Below are 9406 nucleotides of genomic sequence, written 5' to 3'. Positions count from 1 at the left end.
TCCCTGTCCTTATCTCAACCCTTGAGCCCTTTGCATTGTATTTTCTCCCCCTTTATCTTTGAAGAGGGGGAGTGAGAGAGTGATTGTGGTGGAGCTTGGCTGCCACCTGAGTAAAACCGCCAGAGTCTCTGCCATTCCTTCACAGTCACTCTCTTCCCCTGCTCCAGCGTGGGGTCCCTCCCATGCAGCAGCTCTTCAAGAACTGCTCCAATACAGGTCTATACCACAGGAACAGACAACAGATCCACAGGCAGCAGCTCCCCCCAGACCCCCTGCTCCTGCGTGGGCTCCTCTCCACGGGGTGCAGCTCCGGCCCGGGGCCTTCTCCTGCGGGGGCTCTCCATGGGCCGCAGACTCCTCCAGGCCACATCCACCTGCCCCACCGCGGGCTCCTCCACGGGCTGCAGCGTGGAGATCTGCTCCCTGTGGGACCCATGGGCCGCAGGGGGACAGCCTGCTCCACCAGGGGCCTCTCCACAGGCCGTAGGGGAACTTTTGCTGCGTGCCTGGAGCACCTCCTGCCCTCCTGCTGCACTGACCTTGGGGGCTGCAGGGCTGTCTCACATTCTGGACTCTTCTCACAGAGGGTGCCCCTGCAGACCCTCACTATTAAAACCTTGCCACATAAAGACAGTATACAACTTTACAAGTGTCTGTGTATTTCCCTTACAGTCATTTATAAGTGGTGTTCTTTGTACAGCAAATGCTTTGAAGATGTCAGACTCTGCCCAGTTAAAAAAAAATCTAATATTTCAGCTCCCCAAGTGAAAAAACGTAACTAAGCTGGCACTTAAAAAACAAAGTACGTAGGAAATGTTTTGTCTTTATTAAAAGTCAGGAAATGTTTTAAAAGGAAAATCACACTCATTATTTAATGCAAGAGTTTGAAATAAGGCATATGTGATGAACTATCTCAATATTGTGTTTTCCCAAACCTTGCACCATTTCTCACCTTTGAGCAAGTTGTGAATCTCTGCAAATTATATTTTGTGTATGTTCAGCAGAAACTTCATTCCAAAAGAAAAAATCTCTTTAAAAAAAAAACAACTATCCCTACTAAGTGTTCTACAACTTGGAGATGAAGGAGCTAATCCATCCCTTTGTTGTCTCTGTTCCAGGCTGTAACAAAGCCAAAGACAAGAAAAGACAGCAAGGGAACATCTTCTGTGCATTTTGTTCCTTCACTAGCTGAGCGCTGAGAGTTCACATGTGACGGAAGCATAACAGAAGGAAGAAAGACCAAAGACAATTAGGTAGATTAGATAGACAACTGCTAGTAAAACAGTGATGTAAAAGGTCAGAAAAAAACAGCACAAGAAACTAGGGAGGAACTAAGATGAGACAGCTTCAGACACATATTTACTCATGAAGGACAATGAGCAAAGTCAGAATAGAGAGTAAAGCAATGATAGCAAGAAGAAAAAAGATGCCAGGAAACGATGTTAAACAAGAGGGACACAGACAGATGTGGTCAGCTGAGAGGAAGTAAAGGACAATTCTGTACCTATATAATGTAGGAGCAGGATGTATCCTGCTCAGAAACTTGAACACAATCTGAGTCTATAATTCTCAGTTTTCAGTGGTCAGCAAAGCACATGCTTTAACAACCTGTAGAAGTCAGCGCAAATATAGATGACTGTCATTAGTACTCTCTCAAACTAAGTAGCAGATCACAATGAACTATGTGAAAATCAATATAACTCCACATGATGAAAACTGTTTTGTTTTGTTTTTTGTTTTGTTTTTGTTTTAGTTGGCTTCAGTTAAAAACTTAGCAATTCATATTGATAAAACCACAGTTTTTATTAAAATTATTAAATCAAACTATTTAATCCCCTTACCAAATTCAAAGTCATTTAAGAAAAATATCCTTCACAGTAAGCCAATTTATAAAATCAATACAGCAAAAGCAATCTTTGTATTTACCAAGTTTTCCGTCTAGATAATCAGACAGATAAAAGCAAGACTTGTCTTGATAAACATGCATGGCCCCGTTTTTTATTCATTTAAATCTTTTTTGGCATATTTCATTGTGAGGGTTATAGAATAGTATGCTTTCTTCATCAGCTACATGCAATGCTAAAGTGATATTTACAAAGAAGTTTGGATTTTAATGTTGACCTTTGTATAATCATCAAATATAATGTAAACACTGTAGTATACCTGCTTTCATTAAAATCTATACAAAGTAAGAGACACCCACGGTTTGAGAATCAAGTTAGTGTACATAATTCTGCAAAGATCTAAAGGACAAAAAATGCCAAGAACCTAAAGTGTCAATCTTAAAATGAGAAAGATACTACAAAAAGAAGGTGCTTCCCCAAAAGAAAATGAGACACATACCTACAAACGAGACAAAGCATACCTTCCTTATCTCTAGCCACTGTTCTGAAGAATCATCTTCAGCCTCGTATCAGAGCAATGTTGACTGCAAAGCACAGAAAGCAAATTTGTTGCATTAATAGGTACCATTTCAAACAGTAACTTTTCAGATTAAAACTGCATTTTACAGATATGCAAAGAACTACAAAGCTGAAAAGAAGGATTATAAGACAGAAAGGGTGCTCTTCATTTTAAGAAATATTTCTATTGCTCTCCAAGAAGATTTATTTCATCCACCATATAGTATGTGTCAAGAGTTATGTTGATCCATCACTGGGAGCTAAGTACCCAATAGTTTTTACATTACCATGCACCACAATAGCAATCCTTGACATTGGTTATAAGTGTCAGACAGAACCTTCACTAATTGTCATCATTTCTAAGACATAAAAGAAACCCTCTCTTCTTGAATGTTATTACACAAAAAGTGTACGTTATCTATATACAGCAAGTGCAAAAATGTTTTGTACTGTAATAATAATCATTTAGAATATATGGGATAGAAAGTGTACCATTGTTAAACTGTCAGTCAAAACCCTTGTTATACAAGGATAGAACATCACATCCATCTATAACAGCCTTTTCTGTCAGTCAAATGTGTTGTTCTATACAAATCTAACATCCATTTGATTTTTAAATTGGCAGAGGCTGTAAAACATTATTCTGATGTGATACCAACGTGATCTAAGTTGCTGTTGATATCAGAACACAACAGAGGTTTCCTCTAAAATCCGATTCTCCTCCTCCTTTTAGGTATCTGCATAACTTAGTTGATTTTGCATGTATAATTACATGAATATTCATATGTTTTTTTTTCTTCCATTACATCGCAAAGAATATGCTTACTGATAATCTCCTCTAACTTGAAATAATCCATAACGTGAAAATTCTATCCATTTGATGAAAACATTATTACCATAGCACCCTAGTTTTTTATTAACACCCTAGAAAAAACAGCAAATACTCCTGTTTATCCATTACATATGTCCATTCAGAATCACACTAGCCCATTTAAGCCAGTTATGAGCAACAGTGGCTTATGAAAATTGAGTTAAACAGCACTGAATTCCTATAGGATTTTTCTGTGACATTAGTTGCACAATGAACTGAATGGAACAAACTATTTACTTACAAAAGAATACAAAGTTGGACTCTGTCATCCCACTGAAAAACCAAACAAAAATAAAAGGGACAGAAATAATTCCAATTTGATTATAAAAGAAGAATAGAAAAGAATAAATCAAGAAAGGTTCTTGCCCTTTTTAGGCTATTCCCATGCATAATGTCTGCAATTTTTGTACTAATGTACTGATTTTTGTACCTTGGATCAACACAAGTAGAGAAAGCACATCAAATCAATCTCTCCAACAACCACTAACAAATGAAACCATACATTTTGTTCCATCTTTGAAGTGTGCAAGTAGACGTAATAAATGTACAGGTTACCAAAAGCATTATTAGACTTTCATGTCTTTTTTTTTTTTAAATTATTATTATTTACTAAGTTCGTACAGGAATCATTAGTCTAGAGTAATTTATTATTACCCTCACAATTATTTGGGCACATGCAGCACAGCACACCTTTTTCCTTTGGTGCCTTTTAAAGCAGTTGTCATACACAACAACTTTATGGAATATTTCCTAATGATTGACAGGATTCTAAAATCCTCAAGAGCTCTTGGGGCAAGTTCAAATGAATTGTTACTGAAATGGTATCACAGATCCATTTTCCACTTGCACTGTTTTAGTAACACCTACAGTCAAAAGTCAAGAGTACCTATGCTAGTTTTCAGACCCCTAAAGCTTGAAACTGTTAATGAAGGCATAGGACTATGAAACAAAAAGGCTAAAATGAAGACTCAGACTTTAGTTTACCAACTCAGCTAGCTTTCTACAGAACTGGGATAAGCGACTGGATACAGTAACATCATAACCTTAGTGAACCAGAATTAGAAGTTATATACACAACTGTAGTCGATTCAAAATCAGACTATAACTCAAACAAGTCCCAGTATCCTGCTTTTGTTCTCAACTTCAACATTTTACCTTCCCATTAAACTACCTCATATTTCTGACTTAGTTAAAATTTAACTATTATATCTCAAAAAAAAAAAAAAAAACTTTAAAAATGTCTACCTCATTCCTTCTTGTTAAAACCATAATATAAAATCATTATACTTAATATAAAATCATTTTTAAGGCAATTGGGAGTTCACACATGAAAATTAAACATAGGTAATTAATGCAAATAGCATTTATTGCAATATTTATTTAGTAGTATGTCAACTGAGGCTAAAATATAAAGCAGCTTGCATGAAAAGCTTGCATATCAATTCCTTGTACAGTCTTTCCGTTCTGAGAAAACTAATTTATTCAGTACAGTGCATTGTATATATTCTATTGTTTAGCCTTATAACATTCCACATGGCCAATCATGTTATGCTAACTACTTCTGCTTACATGCTTTTAAATTAAAGATAGGGATAAAATAGGGCTACTCAGCCTCAACTACCATTTAAAATATTTGAATTGATATATACAATGAAAAAGTCTTCACAAAATACGCAAATTACAGAATCACAGAGTGATTGAGGTTGGAAGGGACCTCTTGTCCAAAGCCTGCTCAAAGCAGGGTAAACTAGAGGAGGTTGCTCAGGTATGTGTCCAGTCAAGTCCTGAGTATCTCTAGGGATGGACACCCTAAAACCTGCCTGGGCAACCTGCTCTGGTGTTCAATCACACTTAAATTACAGGGAATATAATAAAACACTCACTTCATGACAACCATTATACTGGCAAAAATAATATAAGCATTGTTATACTAAAGAGAAAAAACAGCTAATTCGTTTTTGAAGATGTTGATTATTCTCTTTAGAAAACTGGTCTATAAATAGTATCCAAAATAGATATATATATTTTTCCCCGATAGAAGCTTCCTTCATGAGAGGTCTGGTGCTTGACAATAAAAATGCATAGGACACAATCCCTATCTCAGCATGCCATCAAAGAAAAACTTAGGAGAAAGAACCTCAAGTATACAGAAGCACACCTAAAATCTTGGGGGGAGGTAGGTATTTTGTTTGCAAGGGTTATAAAACAGACGTGTTCCTTCTTTTTTTTTTCTGGATAAGCATATGTACTAAAAATGAAGTGAGCTAGATTCAACTTTCATTTTTAACAACATTGTATGTACACTTAATGTAACACTGAAAGGAATAACTATTTCTTCGTTAAAAGAAAAGAGTAATGGATAAATAAACTCAGGTTACTTGATATAGATATATATTGAAATTAATCTTTGAAATTCACATGATGAAAAAAACTTTGATAAAACTATATCATACATTTTATACATTGGAGTCAAAATCTGAAAGTATACTTAGAAAACCATTCACAAGATTTTTCCATGTATTTCAAGATACTGAGACAAAAGACAATACCATCAATACCAGTTGAAATTTGTTGCTTTCTAATAAAGACTATGAGCCATATAAAGGCAAAATAAAATTAATCAATCAGAATAGATGCAAGATCTTTATGTTACTTCATAAACAGCAGAACTGATTCACAAAATTGAGCTTATATAAAGGACCTTCACCTGACACTGACTTGTGGAAAACGGACTCCACAATCAGTAAGATTGTAAAGTAGGTATGTTTATTCAGTGCTGGGCAGCACGGGGGATAGTCCCACCAAAGTCGTGCGCACCTGATGCGGCAACTTGTCTTGGTTATATGCAGTAAAGAGTTACATATGCATGAAGTTTCACAATATGCCTATACATATTCATATCCTGTCCCCGCTTCGTATTAAAATTAGTTCCAAGGAGTCATTCCCATAAACTCCTCCCATCTGCGCTTGCACAGTGTATTCTGGTGGTGGTCGTCGGGGGTTGTGGGAATGAAGATTGATGACTCTTCCTCGTCACCGCTAGTTGACCTCTTGTCTTTGCGCAGACTTAGTTGCTCCTTGGCTCTTGTCCATCCGCAGGACCAGTTTCTACCAGTTTCTTAAGATAGGCTCACACTCTTATTAGGAGACTGACCTTGGTAAGGGGCCCAAGGCTTCTTGCTTTAGTTAATTTGCACAATGCACCATAGTTAGCAAAGACACTAAGTAGCATCCTAGTTTAATGCTGTCAGCACTCTATCTCTACTTGATAAGATTCTCCTAACTCCCTCTCACAACACAAGAAAAAAAAAACAAAACAAAACAAAACAAAAAAAAACTTAAACTGTGGAGGTTACCACACAATCTTTTCCTCCAGAAGGTAAATATTAAGATTCATTCTTTCACTAGATTTATACCTTCAAAGACAACCCCATCATACTTAATTTTCAAACTTATGTAAATAGTGACAGAAGACAGCACCCAAACTTTAATAGTAACAGTCAAATTCTAATCATGATTTTGATCAATAAAAACATATAATGTGTATAAAATATAAAATGATTTGCCTACGATACAAACTCTTCCCGCAAAAAAAAAAAAAAAAAAAAAGATTTTCAGTATAATTCCCCTGCCTTATGCATCACAAAGCAATGGAACAGAATTAGTTCTGTCAGCAGATCTACATCTCCACCAGGGTTTTTGCTGGCTGTATTGGTTAGACTTTTTTTTTTTTTTTTCTTTTCACTTCCTGAGCTGTCATTATTATGCCAGTAGAACACAGCTGGATGGACTAGTCTTATGTTTTCAAAGCACAGAACAGACATTAATTTATGTCTACATCACTACGAAGCAAGCAGGTATTTTACATATGGGGAAATCAAAGAAAGGTGAAGTGCTTTGTCTAAAGGCACTTAGAAGAAATGACTAACAGAGCTATAATTAAAATTCAACATCAAGATTCATATTAATCCTCTAGACCTAACTGCCTTTTTCAAAGTGCATGATTTGGAACATCAAAAATAAGAATCAATTCAGTTCCTCTCAGTGTACATGTTAATGATAAAATAAAACACTACATTTCATCTTCTTCCTCTGCATTAGCATAAACAGTCATCCATAGAAATCAAATTCACAAAACCATTTAGATTTTAACGAGATATTTAAAAACAAAGTCAGGTCACAGTTAAAATTTAAATTCCACATTTGATTTGGCCTCCATGTCTATGTACTGAGAGACTCCTAGGAAAAAACACACATACATACAAAGTATGTTAGTACATCAACTTATACTAGACTGATTTAATTAGTTTGCTTTCAACGCAAAGGTGCAGCACCTCAGCAATTATGAGATCGTTAATACAACAGAGCATAACAGCACCTTTAGAGGTCTTGTCTAACCTCTAGGCACACATATAACTCCCATTAAGGCTAATGGGAGTCACATGTGTGCATCCAAGGGAGAAGAGGCCCATTAAAACTGATACAACATATCCATTAATCTTCAGGTCACTCTTAAGGTCAAACATTATAAAAATGTTTATGAACAGTACTTACTAGGTATGCACAGTGGCTACTTTGATTTTAGGACAGACCTGTGAGCAGTTAAGGCCATGGAAAATGTCTGCTTTAAAAGCATCACCATGTTTCAAGTAGCAGCATGGAAATTTGAGAGTGCTTTTCTATAGTGAGAGAGGATGTTTTTCTATCTTCTGAAAGAATTAGAAGGATAGAAGTGACAGAGAAGGTTAGATACAATGAAAACCTTGGACAAAGGTATGCTCTAGATTTTCATTTCTCTTCCATCCCCCACGCTTTCCTTGTGTTTCAGTCCCTTAGTTGTGGTTTTCTGCTTCAGGAAGAACATTTAATTGCAGTGACTAAATTCCTAATCTGTGAAGTCTGCTATAAAGACACTACAAATAAGATTTTGATTACTGAATCACCCACAAACCACTACAATTCAAGCACCACTTGCAGGGTGGAAGGAGCACTGAAAGTTTTTCAGAGAGAAAGGTAATCTTAATTTGCTACCGCTTTCATTCTGCATATCTGAAAATTCTTTTTTTTTTTTTTTTTTTCCCCACTATTATAATATAGTTTAAGTAAGCACATTCTTTTCCAGCTTAGAAAAAGCTAATGGTACCTGTTTTCAGCCATTCAGTCTATAAAACTGATTTAATTGGAAATGAATTTGCTATCTTCATCCACACAGAGTCCTGGAGGAGAGAGAGATTTCTCAACAGCATGGGGGCCAGATGATTTCTGTATGAACAGAGCAGAAGGTACAGCCCAAGGAAATGCAATTGTCAGATGAGTATAGAAACAAGGATAAAATTCAGACATGAACTATCCATTTGTTTAGTGTTCCTTTCAAGAACTCGAGGGGGGAAAGGTGGCTTCATTGCAGGTTTTGTGCTTGTGAACTGTTCTGAAACTTGTCTTCCAGAACCAGTGTCAAAACTTTTATTCTGCATGCAAGATTCATTCAGTATCCTATTACAGGGTCTCTGTTTCAAGCATTAACAACAGCACTGCAAACTTGTGTTCTGAGGCCTTGTGTGACAAGCAGAGATGGTCAGCTGTATCTGCAGTGGCGGGTCAAAACACAGGCAAGAGGCTGGAGAACAGTCTCTCACCTAGAAAGTATGGCTCCCAGAAAGAGACAGTAAATAAAATCAGCCCCAAAAGGATGCAGCAGTGATTGGCCTTGAGCTACAGGTCCTCTATTGTTTTACTGGGGTATGCCTATTTCACGCCAGGTCTCACTTCATGATGTTTTTTAAGCACTGATACAGCTCTTTGTACCCTGCACAAGGAAGTGTTCTCTGTTTTTAACTCAAATTTGCTGCCCAGAACTGCAACACCCAGCTTTCCAATGGGGTTTTCCTCAACTGAAGGTGCACTAAGCTCAAGCTTTTTGTACAGAAATGAAATCAGAAGCTCATTTCTACACGCCCTCTGCCTTTTTCAGGTCAGCCCCTGTCTGAAAAGCAAGCCAGGCCCGAGCCCGTGACCTGCTTTTAGCACACGTGCTAAAGTCGTTTATTTGCACACGCCACCCAGCAGCCCCAACCCCAGCTCCTTTCTTCCTGTTCCCCAACGCCCCCATCGTGCTGCTCCCACGTCCTCCAGC

Source organism: Cygnus atratus, chromosome 2 (assembly GCF_013377495.2).
Source record: "Cygnus atratus isolate AKBS03 ecotype Queensland, Australia chromosome 2, CAtr_DNAZoo_HiC_assembly, whole genome shotgun sequence".
NCBI lineage: Eukaryota > Metazoa > Chordata > Aves > Anseriformes > Anatidae > Cygnus > Cygnus atratus.
This window is presented reverse-complemented; position numbering follows the sequence as displayed.